This window comes from Eptatretus burgeri, unplaced genomic scaffold (genome assembly GCF_056783735.1).
Source record: "Eptatretus burgeri isolate ZD-2024b unplaced genomic scaffold, Ebu_testis_v1 Ebu_testis_scaffold_606, whole genome shotgun sequence".
Taxonomy (NCBI): domain Eukaryota; kingdom Metazoa; phylum Chordata; class Myxini; order Myxiniformes; family Myxinidae; genus Eptatretus; species Eptatretus burgeri.
In genome coordinates, this window is record NW_028222555.1 from 16,182 (window position 1) to 34,784 (window position 18,603).

The following is an 18,603-nucleotide window of genomic DNA, read 5'->3' on the forward strand; positions in this document are numbered from 1 at the left end:
CAATCCTGGAGAGGTCGCCACTCCGACCGAACAATCCTGGACAGGTTTCCACTCCGACAGAACAATCCAGGAGAGGTCGCCACTCCGACTGAACAATCCTGGACAGGTCGCCACTCCCACAGAATAATCCTGGAGAGGTCACCACTCCCACAGAACAATCCTGGAGAGGTCGCCACTCCCACAGAACAATCCTGGAGAGGTCGCCACTCCCACAGAACAATCCTGGAGAGGTCACCACTCCGACACACGAAACTCCAGTGGCTCAAACATCCCAGCAACCGGTATTCATTTTGTCGATCTCAGAAGGATGACAGGCTGAATCAACCCCACCTGGTATTAATTCAACACGTACCTTCCCAACTCGATGTAAATCTCGACGACGAAATTCCAGACAAAATTTCTCCCTTTGTGTCCAAACCGTGCACTGGGAATCCGACCCGCACTCAGCAGGGCCCCCTGTTTCCTCAATAACTACTACATGCAGCACAAGGGGAAACAATCCCTCCTCCTCCCAACAACAACAGCAACAACAACAAAATCAACAACAACAACGACGACATCAACATCAACAACAACATCAACAACAACAACATCAAAAACAACATCAACAACAATAACAACATCAACAACAACAACATCAACAACATCAACAACAACATCAACAACAACATCAACAACAACATCATCAACAACAACAACATCAACAACAACATCAACAACATCAACATCAACAACATCAACAACATCAACAACAACATCAACAACAACATCAACAACAACAACAACAACAACAACAACATTAACAACAACAACAACATCAACAATAACAACATCAACAACAACATCAACAATAACAACATCAACAACAACAATAACAACATCAACAAGAAAGGCAGTCGGTAGAGCGCTCACCTTCACCCCATCGATGCCTGATCCGCGAGAACACATCGAACCCACAAGAACTTGTTGACACGTCGTGCGATGTTCGTGTCGTTCTCGTCCCGATCTCTCAACGGTGAAGAAACACGTTAAAAATTAAATAATTCTCGGATCCGGATTTGGATTCGAAAATAAATAAATAAAATAAAAAAAATACGAAATTATTAAAGTTTTATTTTTGGATTTTAAATGATCTTTGTGCAGACAAGCGGGAAATTGTGGACAAACCGACGGATCGGGACACATCGACGTGTCTGAAATTGAGGTGTACATGGACAATCGAGCCATGTCGGCCCGTTTGTGTAGACATCCGTTATTATTTATTACAATCTCGTCCGAATCTCCTCCGACTGGCTATTCCTATTATTATAATTGTAATTATTATTATTATATCTCAATTTCGTTTTATGAAGTTACATTAAAAAATTCGTTTTTTAACATTTTTTTAAAAAGGCGGGAAAACACATTTCGAGGTTTCCAGCAGTTCGGGTGGAGTTTTTGAACGTTCCGTGGCCTCTCGTGTTGTTACAAACACACGAACTCCGGTAAGTTATACCATAACCAACCGTTTGTGTTGTCTCGTGAACGTTTGTGATGTTTAACCAGCTGTTGTCACATTGATCAGACATTCCATTGTTTGATTGTTCGTCACGTGACGTTCGTTACGGGACACCGGGGTCGTCGTCGTCAAGTCGGTCTTGCCCACCGGGGTCGTCGTCGTCATGTCGGTCTTGCCCATCGGGGTTGAACACTTCTTGAATTACTGTCGTTCTGAAAAAACATCAAAGTGCTTCGTCGATGTCGGTAGACATGTCGATGTCATGTGACGGACGGTTCGATTGGACGGACGTGAACACCTTGTTGTCGATCGTGCACACAACGAGTTAATTTTTTTTAAAACGGAGAGAGAGGACAAACCGGTGGAAGTATTGTCTGTAAACTCAACATGAGAGTGTCGGACACAGTGACAACCCGATTATTACACGACGTGTCATCGTTTTACTAAACTGATTTGTAATCATCAAAAACTCATTATATAATATTATAACATGGTGTCTCCAATCTAACATGGTGTCTCCAATCTCGGATGGTGTCTCCAATCGAGGATGCTGTCTCCAATCTAACATGGTGTCTCCAATCTAGGATGGTGTCTCCAATCTACGATGGTGTCTCCAATCTAACATGGTGTCTCCAATCTAACATGGTGTCTCCAATCTAGGATGGTGTCTCCAATCTAACATGGTGTCTCCAATCTAACATGGTGTCTCCAATCTAGGATGGTGTCTCCAATCTAACATGGTGTCTCCAATCTAACATGGTGTCTCCAATCTAAAATGGTGTCTCCAATCTGACATGGTGTCTCCAATCTAACATGGTGTCTCAAATCTAGGATGGTGTCTCCAATCTAACATGGTGTCTCCAATCTAGGATGGTGTCTCCGATCGAGGATGGTGTCTCCAATCGAACATGGTGTCTCCAATCTAACATGGTGGCTCCAATCTAACATGGTGTCTCCAATCTAACATGGTGTCTCCAATCTCGGATGGTGTCTCCAATCGAGGATGCTGTCTCCAATCTAACATGGTGTCTCCAATCTAGGATGGTGTCTCCAATCTACGATGGTGTCTCCAATCTAACATGGTGTCTCCAATCGAGGATGGTGTCTCCAATCTAACATGGTGTCTCCAATCTAACATGGTGTCTCCAATCTAGGATGGTGTCTCCAATCTGACATGGTGTCTCCAATCTAACATGGTGTCTCAAATCTAGGATGGTGTCTCCAATCTAACATGGTGTCTCCAATCGAGGATGCTGTCTCCAATCTAACATGGTGTCTCCAATCTAGGATGGTGTCTCCAATCTACGATGGTGTCTCCAATCTAACATGGTGTCTCCAATCTAACATGGTGTCTCCAATCGAGGATGGTGTCTCCAATCTAACATGGTGTCTCCAATCTAACATGGTGTCTCCAATCTAGGATGGTGTCTCCAATCTAACATGGTGTCTCCAATCTAACATGGTGTCTCCAATCTAGGATGGTGTCTCCAATCTAACATGGTGTCTCCAATCTAACATGGTGTCTCCAATCTAAAATGGTGTCTCCAATCTGACATGGTGTCTCCAATCTAACATGGTGTCTCAAATCTAGGATGGTGTCTCCAATCTAACATGGTGTCTCCAATCTAGGATGGTGTCTCCGATCGAGGATGGTGTCTCCAATCGAACATGGTGTCTCCAATCTAACATGGTGGCTCCAATCTAACATGGTGTCTCCAATCTAACATGGTGTCTCCAATCTCGGATGGTGTCTCCAATCGAGGATGCTGTCTCCAATCTAACATGGTGTCTCCAATCTAGGATGGTGTCTCCAATCTACGATGGTGTCTCCAATCTAACATGGTGTCTCCAATCGAGGATGGTGTCTCCAATCTAACATGGTGTCTCCAATCTAACATGGTGTCTCCAATCTAGGATGGTGTCTCCAATCTGACATGGTGTCTCCAATCTAACATGGTGTCTCAAATCTAGGATGGTGTCTCCAATCTAACATGGTGTCTCCAATCTAGGATGGTGTCTCCGATCGAGGATGGTGTCTCCAATCTAAAATGGTGTCTCCAATCTAACATGGTGTCTCCAATCTAACATGGAGGCTCCAATCTAGTATGGTGTCTCCAATCTAACATGGTGTCTCCAATCGAGGATGGTGTCTCCAATCTAACATGGTGTCTCCAATCTAACATGGTGTCTCCAATCTAACATGGTGGATCCAATCTCACATGGTATCTCCAATCTAACATGGTGTCTCCAATCTAACATGGTGTCTCCAATCTAACATGGTGTCTCCAATCTAACATGGTGTCTTCAATCTAACATGGTGTCTCCAATCTAACATGGTGGATCCAATCTAACATGGTGGCTCCAATCTAACATGGTGGCTCCAATCTAACATGGTGTCTCCAATCTACTATGGTGGCTCCAATCTAACATAGTGTCTCCAATCTAACATGGTGTCTCCAATCTAACATGGCGGCTCCAATCTAACCTGGTGGCTCCAATCTAACATGGTGGATCCAATCTAACATGATGGATCCAATCTAACATGGTGGATCCAATCTAACATGGTGGATCCAATCTAACATGGTGGCTTCAATCTAACATGGTGTCTCCAATCTTACATGGTGGCTTCAATCTAAGATGGTGGCTTCAATCTAACATGGTGGCTCCAATCTAACATGGTGGCTTCAATCCACTATGGTGGCTCCAATCTGAGATGGTGGCTCCAATCTAACATGGTGGCTTCAGTCTATGATGGTGGCTCCAATGTAAGATGGTGGCTACAATCTAAGTTGGTGGCTTCATTCTAAGATGGTGGCTCCAATCTGAGATGGTGGCTTCAATCTAAGATGGTGGCTCCAATCTAAGATGGTGGCTTCTATCTAAGTGGGTGGCTCCAATCTGAGATGGTGGCTTCAATCGAAGATGGTGGCTTTAATCTGAGATGGTGGCTTCAATCTATGATGGTGGCTCCACTCTAAGATGGTGGCTCTAATATAAGATGGTGACTCCATTCTAAGATGGTGGCTCCAATCTGAGATGGTGGCTTCAATCGAACTTGGTGGCTCAAATCTAAGATGGTGGCTCTGATCTGAGATGGTGGCTCCAATCTAAGATGGTGGCTTCAATCTAAGATGGTGGCTCCAATCTAAGATGGTGGCTTCAATCTAAGTTGGTGGTTTCATTCAAGATGGTGGTTCCAATCTGAGATGGTGGCTTCAATCTAAGATGGTGGCTCCAATCTAAGATGGTGGCTTCAATCTAAGTTGGTGTCTCCAATCTAAGACGGTGGCTTCAATCTAAGATGGTGGCTCTATTCTAAGATGGTGGCTCCAATCTAAGATGGTGGCTTCAATCTAACATGGTGGCTCCAATCTAACATGGTGTCTCCAATCTACTATGGTGGCTCCAATCTAACATAGTGTCCCAATCTAACATGGTGTCTCCAATCTAACATGGCGGCTCCAATCTAACATGGTGGCTCCAATCTAACATGGTGGATCCAATCTAACATGGTGGATCCAATCTAACATGGTGGATCCAATCTAACATGGTGGCTTCAATCTAACATGGTGTCTCCAATCTTACATGGTGGCTTCAATCTAACATGGTGGATCCAATCTAACATGGTGGCTCCAATCTAACATGGTGGATCCAATCAAACATGGTGGATCCAATCTAACATGGTGGATCCAATCTAACATGGTGTCTCCTTTCTAAAATGGTGTCTCCAATCTAACATGGTGTCTCCAATCTAGGATGGTGTCTCCGATCGAGGATGGTGTCTCCAATCGAACATGGTGTCTCCAATCTAACATGGTGGCTCCAATCTAACATGGTGTCTCCAATCTAACATGGTGTCTCCAATCTAACATGGTGTCTCCAATCTCGGATGGTGTCTCCAATCGAGGATGCTGTCTCCAATCTAACATGGTGTCTCCAATCTAGGATGGTGTCTCCAATCTACGATGGTGTCTCCAATCTAACATGGTGTCTCCAATCGAGGATGGTGTCTCCAATCTAACATGGTGTCTCCAATCTAACATGGTGTCTCCAATCTAGGATGGTGTCTCCAATCTGACATGGTGTCTCCAATCTAACATGGTGTCTCAAATCTAGGATGGTGTCTCCAATCTAACATGGTGTCTCCAATCTAGGATGGTGTCTCCGATCGAGGATGGTGTCTCCAATCTAAAATGGTGTCTCCAATCTAACATGGTGTCTCCAATCTAACATGGAGGCTCCAATCTAGTATGGTGTCTCCAATCTAACATGGTGTCTCCAATCGAGGATGGTGTCTCCAATCTAACATGGTGTCTCCAATCTAACATGGTGTCTCCAATCTAACATGGTGTCTCCAATCTAACATGGTGGATCCAATCTCACATGGTATCTCCAATCTAACATGGTGTCTCCAATCTAACATGGTGTCTCCAATCTAACATGGTGTCTTCAATCTAACATGGTGTCTCCAATCTAACATGGTGGATCCAATCTAACATGGTGGCTCCAATCTAACATGGTGGCTCCAATCTAACATGGTGTCTCCAATCTACTATGGTGGCTCCAATCTAACATAGTGTCTCCAATCTAACATGGTGTCTCCAATCTAACATGGCGGCTCCAATCTAACATGGTGGCTCCAATCTAACATGGTGGATCCAATCTAACATGATGGATCCAATCTAACATGGTGGATCCAATCTAACATGGTGGATCCAATCTAACATGGTGGCTTCAATCTAACATGGTGTCTCCAATCTTACATGGTGGCTTCAATCTAAGATGGTGGCTTCAATCTAACATGGTGGCTCCAATCTAACATGGTGGCTTCAATCCACTATGGTGGCTCCAATCTGAGATGGTGGCTCCAATCTAACATGGTGGCTTCAGTCGATGATGGTGGCTCCAATGTAAGATGGTGGCTACAATCTAAGTTGGTGGCTTCATTCTAAGATGGTGGCTCCAATCTGAGATGGTGGCTTCAATCTAAGATGGTGGCTCCAATCTAAGATGGTGGCTTCTATCTAAGTGGGTGGCTCCAATCTGAGATGGTGGCTTCAATCGAAGATGGTGGCTTTAATCTGAGATGGTGGCTTCAATCTATGATGGTGGCTCCACTCTAAGATGGTGGCTCTAATATAAGATGGTGACTCCATTCTAAGATGGTGGCTCCAATCTGAGATGGTGGCTTCAATCGAACTTGGTGGCTCAAATCTAAGATTGTGGCTCTGATCTGAGATGGTGGCTCCAATCTAAGATGGTGGCTTCAATCTAAGATGGTGGCTCCAATCTAAGATGGTGGCTTCAATCTAAGTTGGTGGTTTCATTCAAGATGGTGGTTCCAATCTGAGATGGTGGCTTCAATCTAAGATGGTGGCTCCAATCTAAGATGGTGGCTTCAATCTAAGTTGGTGGCTCCAATCTCAGACGGTGGCTTCAATCTAAGATGGTGGCTCCAATCTAAGATGGTGGCTCCAATCTAAGATGGTGGCTTCAATCTAACATGGTGGCTCCAATCTAACATGGTGTCTCCAATCTACTATGGTGGCTCCAATCTAACATAGTGTCTCCAATCTAACATGGTGTCTCCAATCTAACATGGCGGCTCCAATCTAACATGGTGGCTCCAATCTAACATGGTGGATCCAATCTAACATGGTGGATCCAATCTAACATGGTGGATCCAATCTAACATGGTGTCTCCAATCTAACATGGTGTCTCCAATCTAACATGGTGTCTTCAATCTAACATGGTGTCTCCAATCTAACATGGTGGATCCAATCTAACATGGTGGCTCCAATCTAACATGGTGGCTCCAATCTAACATGGTGTCTCCAATCTACTATGGTGGCTCCAATCTAACATAGTGTCTCCAATCTAACATGGTGTCTCCAATCTAACATGGCGGCTCCAATCTAACATGGTGGCTCCAATCTAACATGGTGGATCCAATCTAACATGATGGATCCAATCTAACATGGTGGATCCAATCTAACATGGTGGATCCAATCTAACATGGTGGCTTCAATCTAACATGGTGTCTCCAATCTTACATGGTGGCTTCAATCTAAGATGGTGGCTTCAATCTAACATGGTGGCTCCAATCTAACATGGTGGCTTCAATCCACTATGGTGGCTCCAATCTGAGATGGTGGCTCCAATCTAACATGGTGGCTTCAGTCGATGATGGTGGCTCCAATGTAAGATGGTGGCTACAATCTAAGTTGGTGGCTTCATTCTAAGATGGTGGCTCCAATCTGAGATGGTGGCTTCAATCTAAGATGGTGGCTCCAATCTAAGATGGTGGCTTCTATCTAAGTGGGTGGCTCCAATCTGAGATGGTGGCTTCAATCGAAGATGGTGGCTTTAATCTGAGATGGTGGCTTCAATCTATGATGGTGGCTCCACTCTAAGATGGTGGCTCTAATATAAGATGGTGACTCCATTCTAAGATGGTGGCTCCAATCTGAGATGGTGGCTTCAATCGAACTTGGTGGCTCAAATCTAAGATTGTGGCTCTGATCTGAGATGGTGGCTCCAATCTAAGATGGTGGCTTCAATCTAAGATGGTGGCTCCAATCTAAGATGGTGGCTTCAATCTAAGTTGGTGGTTTCATTCAAGATGGTGGTTCCAATCTGAGATGGTGGCTTCAATCTAAGATGGTGGCTCCAATCTAAGATGGTGGCTTCAATCTAAGTTGGTGGCTCCAATCTCAGACGGTGGCTTCAATCTAAGATGGTGGCTCCAATCTAAGATGGTGGCTCCAATCTAAGATGGTGGCTTCAATCTAACATGGTGGCTCCAATCTAACATGGTGTCTCCAATCTACTATGGTGGCTCCAATCTAACATAGTGTCTCCAATCTAACATGGTGTCTCCAATCTAACATGGCGGCTCCAATCTAACATGGTGGCTCCAATCTAACATGGTGGATCCAATCTAACATGGTGGATCCAATCTAACATGGTGGATCCAATCTAACATGGTGGCTTCAATCTAACATGGTGTCTCCAATCTTACATGGTGGCTTCAATCTAACATGGTGGATCCAATCTAACATGGTGGCTCCAATCTAACATGGTGGATCCAATCTAACATGGTGGATCCAATCTAACATGGTGGATCCAATCTAACATGGTGGCTTCAATCTAACATGGTGTCTCCAATCTAACATGGTGTCTCCAATCTAACATGGTGTCTCCAATCTTACATGGTGGCTTCAATCTAACATGGTGGATCCAATCTAACATGGTGGCTCCAATCTAACATGGTGGATCCAATCTAACATGGTGGATCCAATCTAACATGGTGGATCCAATCTAACATGGTGGCTTCAATCTAACATGGTGTCTCCAACCTAACATGGTGGATCCAATCTAACATGGTGGATCCAATCTAACATGGTGGATCCAATCTAACATGGTGGCTTCAATCTAACATGGTGTCTCCAATCTTACATGGTGGCTTCAATCTAACATGGTGGATCCAATCTAAGATGGTGGCTTCAATCTAAGATGGTGGCTTCAATCTAACATGGTGGCTCCAATCGAACATGGTGGCTTCAATCCACTATGGTGGCTCCAATCTAAGATGGTGGCTCCAATCTAAGATGGTGGCTCCAATCTAACATGGTGGATCCAATCTAACATGGTGGATCCAATCTAACATGGTGGCTTCAATCTAACATGGTGTCTCCAATCTTACATGGTGGCTTCAATCTAACATGGTGGATCCAATCTAACATGGTGGCTCCAATCTAACATGGTGGATCCAATCTAACATGGTGGATCCAATCTAACATGGTGGATCCAATCTAACATGGTGGCTTCAATCTAACATGGTGTCTCCAATCTAACATGGTGTCTCCAATCTAACATGGTGTCTCCAATCTTACATGGTGGCTTCAATCTAACATGGTGGATCCAATCTAACATGGTGGCTCCAATCTAACATGGTGGATCCAATCTAACATGGTGGATCCAATCTAACATGGTGGATCCAATCTAACATGGTGGCTTCAATCTAACATGGTGTCTCCAACCTAACATGGTGGATCCAATCTAACATGGTGGATCCAATCTAACATGGTGGATCCAATCTAACATGGTGGCTTCAATCTAACATGGTGTCTCCAATCTTACATGGTGGCTTCAATCTAACATGGTGGATCCAATCTAAGATGGTGGCTTCAATCTAAGATGGTGGCTTCAATCTAACATGGTGGCTCCAATCGAACATGGTGGCTTCAATCCACTATGGTGGCTCCAATCTAAGATGGTGGCTCCAATCTAAGATGGTGGCTCCAATCTGAGATGGTGGCTTCAATCTAAGATGGTGGCTCCAAGTGAAGATGGTGGCTCCAATCTAAGATGACGGCTTCAATCTAAGATGACGGCTTCAATCTAAGATGGTGGCCGCAAGCCGACCTTTTGACCCATAATGCATCACTCGTTAATTAGTTCACACTAATTACAGTAAAACCCCCACATTCACGGTTGGGGGGGGGGGTATGTTCCTAGAAATTCCCCGAATATCGGATCATCATTTCAATGGGGAAAGGGGAAGAGGTTCCAGGCGGTTTGTGATTCATGAAGGAGAATTTCATAAAGTGATGCGAACACGAATGGACACGATCTCAGTTTCATTAAAGATGCTTTAAAATAAAAAGAACAATATCAGATCCTGTTTCCAATATTTAACTCACCGGGAACATCTGTCTGCGGAGCTTATGGGATGGCGCGTCGTCCTTCGGTCCATCCATAAACACTTGCAACTACTTCTCTGAAAATACACAAATTATTTCGATGAAATTTTACCACAACATTCATCACCCTGTATGTACCATAGTTTGTTTATGGCATAAAAAAATCTGGCCTTAAAGGGGTCTACGTGGGGGTTTAACCCCAAAAATAGGTATTTCGTTCTTCTCCGAAACTACACAAACAATTTTGATGAAACTTGACCACAACCTTCATCACCCATGACGTATCAAAGTTTGTTCATGCAATTAAAAAATTCCCGGTCTCAGGGGGTCTACATGGGTGTTGCCCCCCAAAATAGGTGTTTGTGTTCTTCTCAGAAACTGCACACACAGTTTTGATGAAACTTGACCACAACCTTCATCACCCATGATGTATCAAAGTTTTTTCATGCAAGTAAAAAATTCCAGGTCTAAGGGTGTTTACGGGGGGGGGGGGTTGCCCCCCAAAATAGGTAATTGTTTTCTTATTTGAAACTACACACCCAATTTTTGATGAAACTTGACGACATCCTTGATCACCCATTACGTGTAAAAGTTTGTTCATGCAATTAAAAAAATTCCAGGTCTAAGGGGGCTTACGGGGGAGTTACCCCCTGAAATATGTATTTGCATTCTCCTCCGAAACGACACAGAGAATTTTGATGAAACTTGACTCCAACCTTCATCACCCATGACGTATCAAAGTTTGTTCATGTCATTAAAAAATTCCACGTCTAAGGGGTTCTACGGGGGGGGGGGGGGGGTTGCCCTCCAAAATAGGTATTTGTCGTCTTCTCAGAAACGACATTCAATTTTGATGTAACTTGACTACAACCTTCATCACCCTTGATGTATCAAACTTCGTTCATGCCATTGATAAAATATCCATTTTTTTAAAAACTTTCTTCAACATTATATATTTTGTGGGTCGTCCATGCCATCCAGTGGTTCCCTGGGTATCTTATCCAGCCGCTACCAAGTGAGCGCCCAGGGGTATTGCTCCTATTGTTTTTTTGATACGTTCCTCTTGAGCTGAAAACTGGTATTCGTATTAGATGTATGATTTGTAAATACCTCCCTGTGAATTACTAAAATGCAAAGTAAACGCAGAAAATGGTAACATAATAGAGACTGTCCTGAACAAATGTTGTCATCCTTCAAATGGAAACCAGACTCGACTGTAATTTGTCTCCAACTCATTAACATCTTGATGTTAAACTCCTCGTGGAAACATGATTGCTATTCTGGAAGTATTTAAAAAGAATGGAATCCAGGAGAACATGCAAGCAACATTTTTTGGGGTTTTACAGGTATTGTTCGGTCTCCTGACCCGATGAGATCTCCAAAAATGACTTCGGCTCAAGGTGCAAAGGCCAAAACGGTCACACATGCTTTGCTGGATCTCATGGAGGAAACCGGATACAACATGATCCAGGCAAATGGACAGCGGCGGTTTGGGCCCCCACCCGGTATGCATAGCTATTGATTCAGGAGGAATTTATTAGTTATCACTCATTCGTCGCATTGACTAGGTTATTAGGAAGAAAACATGAAAATTGTCCTTCTGGCTGTTCAGAACATTCCATCAGTCTTCAACAAATTGTGACTATCGGAGAAAACTTCTCTTTTATGCACATGTATTCTGCCACACTGCTTGATGAACTGAGACACAATGTATATTGGATGGAAAAGAATGGGAATGACAAGGTTCGGTTCCAAACAACGTTCTCCTCTCTATACTGTGCTGGCTTTTTCTTGCAATACACTCGCAAAGATACCCAGCATTGCCCAACGCCGGGCAACGCCGTGTCCCTTTTCCCACTCCTTCGCCTCCCTCCTCACACCGCTACCCCTCCCTCTGGACTCCCATCCCACCCCTCCCACTCCCTCCTGTGAAACTACCCAGACTCTTCCTCGAGCTTCCCATCAAACTAAACTGAGCGACTGTGCAAGACGTACCTTGGTCAGGGAGGTGACCAAGAACCCAATGACCACCCTGACCGAACCACTCTGACTTCACAAATCTCGGCTTGGCGGGAGATTGGCCATACAGAAGCCACTGCTGAGAAAAAGGTACGTGACGGCATGACTGGAGTTTGCTGAAAGACACGAGAAAGACTCTGAGAGCACGAGGCAGGATATTCCGTGGTCCGATGAGAAGAAGATCGAACTCTTTGGCGGGAATGCGAAGCGCGAGCCCGGCGGATCACCCATCTCACACCATCCCTTCCGTGAAGCATCGTGGTGACAGTAACATGATATGGGGATGGCTTTTCAGCGGCAGGGACTCTGGGAGACTCGTAAGGACAGAGGGAACGAGGAACGGAGCCAAACCTGCTTCAGAGTGCAAATGGCTTTCAACCGCGGTGACGATTGATGTTCCGACGGGACGACGATCCCGAGCATCCGGCTCAAGCAACATCGCGATCAACGGCTTCAAGAACAAGAGCATGAAAGTCCTTGATACCCCGGCCTATATTTGCAGAAAAAACATTTCATTTATCAAGCAGAAAAAAATATTGAACAGAAATTTCAACAAAATTTGACATATTGTGATGTGCTTTTGGGTGGACAGTGTGGGATGTTTTTTCTATCAATTGCCAAATCATTCCAATTGTTGTTCAGTGGATTCCAACTCCAGAGCAGCTCACAGTGAGTTGACCACCACAGGGTGTATATATATGGATAAGTTAGCTGAGGTGGTGACGTTTTTTTTGTTGTTTTTTTTTACAACCTCTTCTTTCATCCTTGATAGTTACGTCGTTTCGATGAGCAGTAAAATTCCCTTCAACTCGATTGTATACGTTCCGTTTGCACTATTTTTCGGTTTTTGAATTATAATTAGCATGTTCGAGAAGTCACGTGACTCCTTCGCTGATCGTCTCCATCGTAATTTCTTTAATTGACGGTTATTTTTCACATCTGATAACGTATTTGACGATCGGAGATCACCGTCTCACCAATTATATCAGTATCTGGGTTGAAATCCTGAAACAAATTGGGATTTCTTTTATACAAAGCGTGCATTGTGTACTGAAAATGGATCTACCCCTCGGATATGGCGACGGGTGGTGGCTCGGGTGTCTATTCATGATGAATTGTGAGAAAATGACTGTTTAAACCGCTTGTGAAGAGCATCGTGGTAAAAACAAGGACAAATGTGTCCAAGAGCCGCGTCCTGAAGGTTTTGTCTTCACCAGAACAAGAAGAACAAGAACAAGAAGAAGAAGAAAGAAAAAACAACAACTTCCGATATTTCGTCACGTGCTTTGATGGAGCCAATAGTCGTTCATGACGAGAAAATCGTGTATTTACGAAATTACAACACATTAAATGGAATAATCTTTAAATAGTAACGTGAACTTTTCGAAACTTTAATGTCCGAATATATTTAATAGTTCATGATAGACGCTCTCGAAAGGCACCCTCAATGCGAGGATGTGTACAGGTGTTTAGTATTGAAGGAGATCTGGATCCTGCATATAAGAGCCGAGTTTTTTTTTTTTTGACTTCACCATGATTTCTCTGACTCTCTGGAAAATCCTCTTTATCTCTTTTTTTGATGACTTTATCTCTTTTTTCTTTGAAATGGTTTTGTCTTCACCAGAAGAAGAACAACAACAACAAGAACAAGAAGAAGAAGAACAACGCGGAGCTCTCTTAGAGCCACATTCGCTACGCGAGACGCGGCTAAAAATTTGGATCCTACAAACGTGATAAGTGCCGGTAGAAGAAGAAGAAGAAGAAGAAGAAGAAGAAGAAGAAGAAGAAGAAGAAGAAGAAGAAGAAGAAGCAGTGAGGTATCACTGGTGCACGACCCTCTGGTTCCAAGGCAAACAGCAATGAAAATGAAGATGAACTTTCACACTTCTTTAAATCGTCTGACTTTTAGTACACAAAGTCAAGGCTCATGGAAGAGCGACAACACAGAGTGGATCAGGACGCAACAGAACAAAAGGAACGGCAGGAAGAGATGAGGGAACCGCCAAAAGTTCGGCCGAGGGACAAAATAGAAGGAGAATTACAAACGAGGGACGCGAGTAAGAATGAGGGACGGGAGAGTATGCAGGGGGTTGGACAAGATGGACACAGAAGCAAACTCTCAGGAAAAAAAATCTCGAAAAGAACATGGTTTTGGATTGGTGCTGATCTGAGAGATGGTGGTGAACAGTCGTCTTGAAGATTTGGATGAAAGAATGGGATTTAAGAGATTATTATGGAAGTTGGTTCAACAGGTGAGGGGTAGGGGGGTAGGACTCGAGGAACCAAATAAGTGGAGGTGAGCAGTGATTCTCGATTTTGAGAGTTTCAGCAGAAGGGGATTGCAGGTGGACCATGTGCACCCTGCAGAGAAAAAACGATGGGGAGAGGGTGGGAGAGAAAGCACGGAGAGGGATGTGTGTTAAAGACCAGGAAGGAGACGGTAGAACGCAGAGAGACCACCGACTTGTGTGCCGTGATAAAGTGATTGGCCCATGGACTGAGCTTCATCACCTGAGATTGGAGTGATCTTGAATTCCTTGGTTTCCATGGCGTCAAACTGAGCAAGGTGGGAAGCAGGGGCACCAGCCCAGAGGGGATGGCGGTGCTCCATCAAACTACTGATGAAGGCCTTGTTCAGGTGTTCCAAGGAAGAACTTTGCACAACAGTGGATGCCCATTCGGCGACTAGCTTTGGAAGCCAACTTAGAGATGTGGTTTTTTCCCAAGAAAGTTCATGGCTGATAGCCAGACCAAAAAGTTGAAGTGACTGAACTACTTTAAGAGGAATGTGAGACAGTCCTTTCGGGGAGAAAGTAAGATTTGTGAGGATTGAAAGACACGTTCCAAGTGTTCGACCAACTCATCAGCAATTAAGTGGAGTCATCAGAAAAAGAGATAAAGAGGATTTTCCAGAGAGTCAGAGAAACCATGGATGAAGATAAGGAATAGGACGGGGCCCAGAACAGGAGTACTCCAGCCTTGACAGGGAGAGGAGATGGAAGGATTCTGTTGAGTGTCGCACATTGGCTTTGGGGAATAGAGGAAGTGAGTAAGCCGAGTGTGCACTTTGCCTTGGATGCCATAGTCAGAGAGTTATGGAGAGCAAGGTGGGGTCCAAGCTGCATGGACATCTTGAGATATCTCCAGAGAGATGGCCCTTATCTCGTGCCTGACATTGAGGTCCTCCATCCAATGTTGGGAGAGTAGAAGCAGCATAATCAAGGCAGAGTGAACTTCTCTGAATCCGAATTGGTGATTTGACATGAGGCCGTTGGAGAAAAGGATGGATCTCAAATCAACTGTGATAATGCATTGATTCCATGACATTTGTGGTGATTGGAAGTAAGCTGATAGGTTTATCAGCCAGAAACTTATCCATCTTCTCAGGTGAAAGAGACACAGTGTCCATGAGCAGTTGGGTATGACCGTGTGGGGTGGGTCCAGACAGCAAGGTGTTGGGGGGGCACAGGATTTGGAAGCAAACACATTATTGAGGCATTACCCCCTAAAATATGTTTGCTTTCTTCTCCGAAACTCCAAACACAATTTCGATGAAACTTGACCACGACCTTCATCACCCAATGTGATGTACCTTTGACAACTTTCACAACAGTAAATGACCGGAGGGGCTTCTGCTGCTGCCGAGACCATTGCAGCCAAAACGTTTCCTGCGTTGATGGAGGCCATTATTGAGGAAGGTTGATATTCTCCAAAACAAATTTTCAGCGTTGATGAGACAGGCCTATTTTGAACCAGGAGGTCACGTAGGACGTACATTTCTCGTGAGGAGAAGACCAACCTGGATTTAAAGGAGCGAAGCATTGTTTCACTCTGCTTTTGGGAGACAACGCTGAAGGAAGGGAAACAACGTCCGAAGGACGATGCCACTGAGCCCTCAACATCGAGCGGTCAAAGAGCTAAACCGCATCTCATACCCTCTCCAATTTAACCTCCGTCACCACCAACAACACGACCATCTTCGCTACCGTATTCGCCCAGGTCATCTGACCCAGATGATTCACCTCCTCCATAACTCCTCCACTCCCTTCATCTCCACCACCTCCAGAAACAACAAGACATTATCAGCAGAAGCCAACGTGACTGTTAACATCGCCTTTCTCTTTCATTTTTCTATTTTTAGTTGTTAGAATTTCTTAAATGCAACAGTAGGCTGTATTTTTTTCACTATTTTTTGTTGTTTATATCTTAAACATTATAATTTAAATAATAAAGCAATATAATTGTAAAAATAGGACATTAAAGATGAGGGGTGAGGCAGCACTCCCCCGAGCCTCCACCTATTTCATTATTCCTGACTTGCAAATATCACCCGTCACATCGCTGATTGGAATACGGGGAGGGGGGGAGGGGGGAAAGAGAGGGGGGAGAGGGAGTGAGGAGGTGTGGGGGAAGGGAAGGCAGGGAGAGGTGCGAGGAAGGGAAGGTATACATGCGGTCGAGTGTCAATTTCGATTCATACCGTCTCATCAAAATGCTTCAGCATAGAATGACAATGAAGAGGGAAACAAAATATTTACTGAAATTCATTTTGTACCAGTCATATGCTAAATACCGCCCGGAGACAAACACCACCCTGACATGTCCAGAGATAAACACAGTCTGGAGACAAACACCACCCGGACACGTCCAGAGACAAACTCCCGTGCACACATAAACAATGCCCGGACGCGTCCGGAGCCAAGCTGTCCAGAGACAAACACCGCCCAGACACGTCCGGAGACAAACTCAAATCCGGAGACGTCCGGAGATAAATACCATCAGAACACATCTGGAGACAAACCCTGCCTGGACCCGTCTGCAGACAAACATCACCCAGACAAAGCCACCGTCCAGACACGTATGGAGATAACCACCATCCAGACATAATCACTTTCTGGATATGTCCAGAAAGAGGGAGGAGGAGAGAGTGATCGAGGTGTGGGAGGAGGGTGCTGCACTGTATTGAGAGGGAGTACAGCTGGGATGGGACAAAGAGATAGAGGGGTGGTGGTAGTGGGGGTAGGGTAGTTATCAGATAGAATATGTTATGCTTTACGAACACACACACACACACACACACACACACACACACACACACACACACACACACACACACACTGACATTTATTAGTATAGATAGGGAAATTAGTTTTATTTTACACATTTTTCAATTCCACGACTATCTTGAAGAACACAGCTTTTGTGTAAATTGAGAGGTTGCTGTATGTGTACATAGAAGCTGAATATAAAACTGCCACTTGTTATTCTCAAGATCTCGAGTCGTTCATCAGAATGGGTGACGTTTAATTTTGTGTGTATTGGTACAACAGTGATGTGATTTTGGATGTCTTGTTATTTTTGATGACCAAGCCTTGATTTCTTTAGACTGGATTGGCCCTCCTCCACCATGGGGCTGTGAGGTCTTCATCGGGAAGATCCCTGATGATGTGTATGAGGATGAACTTGTGCCGGTATTTGCAAATGTCGGTCAGATATACGAGTTTCGACTCATGATGGACTTCAATGGGGGGAACCGTGGCTTTGCTTTTGCGACCTACACAAACCGGAAGGTGAGTACATGGTGAGAAATGCAGTGAAAAACTGTTGAAGATCAAAACCATTTTTTATTTAAAAATTAACATTTTTATTTAAAAAAAAGAAGAAACCCAGCTTTTGTTTTTTCTACACATTTTTTTTTTATCAAGCAAGTTCTCGCAAGCAACCAGGACCTGTTTGGCTTTGCTTTGTGTTTTTTTTTTTTTTTTACAATCATGTAAGTTCTACCTGTTTGACTTTCCTGTCTGATCACAAAGCTCATTATGCTGTGATGTACGGTTAAAACCTCAGATGCTTTGTTGATTTGTCCATCAATACAATAATTTGCCTTTTTTGTCCGTCCGTCTGTCTTGTGTGTAACATTCCGTTCCACCAATTGGTTGGACAGCTTGCCTGATTCCACTTCCAATTTCAACCTGATGAAAAAACAAGTACATTGTTACGGATCCAGGGTTCGAGGCCACCACGAGGGGAAGCACTCAGGTCCCTCAAACGCCCGGTCCTGAGGCTGCCGAGCACGGATAACTCGTGCGCTGGCGGGTTGCTAATCAACCACACGTGCCGATTGGTGCTGCCAATCCTGGCAGGGTTCGCACTACTTCGCGTGTTACCGTTTCCAGTGGATTGGCAGAATCAAGGGGGATCTCATGCCCTCGATGCGTACTTCAGTTAACTTACTGCATCAGGTGCAGTCTACCGTGCTGCCGAGTATGCACCGGCTAACAAGATAAAAATTAGTGGGGTAAAACTTCCCGTCTCTCAATGAGTGTTTTTATTAGGGAGTTTTGGCCATCCTTACAATGTTGAACGGATTTTAGCGCATA

At 44.3% G+C, this 18,603-nt stretch overlaps 1 long non-coding RNA gene across 1 annotated transcript; it reads left to right on the top strand.

Moving 5' to 3' along the window:
• The first annotated feature begins 1,328 nt into the window (after positions 1-1,328).
• On the top strand, positions 1,329-18,497 carry LOC147007132 (uncharacterized). The gene is made up of 3 exons (XR_015054376.1): positions 1,329-1,484; positions 11,551-11,709; positions 17,609-18,497. It is a non-coding gene; the product is annotated as an uncharacterized LOC147007132 (long non-coding RNA).
• Positions 18,498-18,603: the final 106 nt, after the last annotated feature.